We start from the raw sequence: 591 nt of genomic DNA on the forward strand, positions 1-591 counted from the left end.
CGCCAGAGGGCCCCGGTTCGGATCCCACATATGAGGGCCAGTGACACTGCCCTCTACAGCTAAGATGCTGAACAACAGCTCAACCTGGAGCCAGCGTGCTGGCGACGGCATAGGCAGCAGCCCCCGGCAGCAGCCCCTGCTGCAGTGCGTTGCCATGGGCTACCGTGTGTAGCCAGCAGCCAGCGTGAGCGGCCAGCAGCCGCAGTGAGCGGCCGTCTGGAAGCCAGCGATTGATCTGTCTCACCTGGAAAGAGTGCAACAACGGTGCCAACTTGGGCAAGTGAAGCAACATCCTCCACAACTAGACTGAAGAACAAAACGACAAGTTGTCTGTTCCCTTTCCCCCAATTCCCCAGCATGGTTCCCATCCCCCCAATTCCCCAATTAAAAAAAATCTTTAAAAAAAAAAAGAACAGATAAGAGTCCAAAAAAAGTGTAGGATTGGCAGATGCAGAGCAGGGGAACAAGGGATGTGTTTCCATACTACTTGAATTTTAAAACCAAACTTACATGTATGGCTTTGATAAAAGTTTAAGAATTAAATAACAATAGGAAGGAAAGGAAGGTACAGAAAAATAGGAAGAATTTTGC

The sequence above is a fragment of the Hipposideros armiger genome, unplaced genomic scaffold, assembly GCF_001890085.2.
Source record: "Hipposideros armiger isolate ML-2016 unplaced genomic scaffold, ASM189008v1 scaffold_342, whole genome shotgun sequence".
Taxonomy (NCBI): Eukaryota; Metazoa; Chordata; class Mammalia; order Chiroptera; family Hipposideridae; genus Hipposideros; species Hipposideros armiger.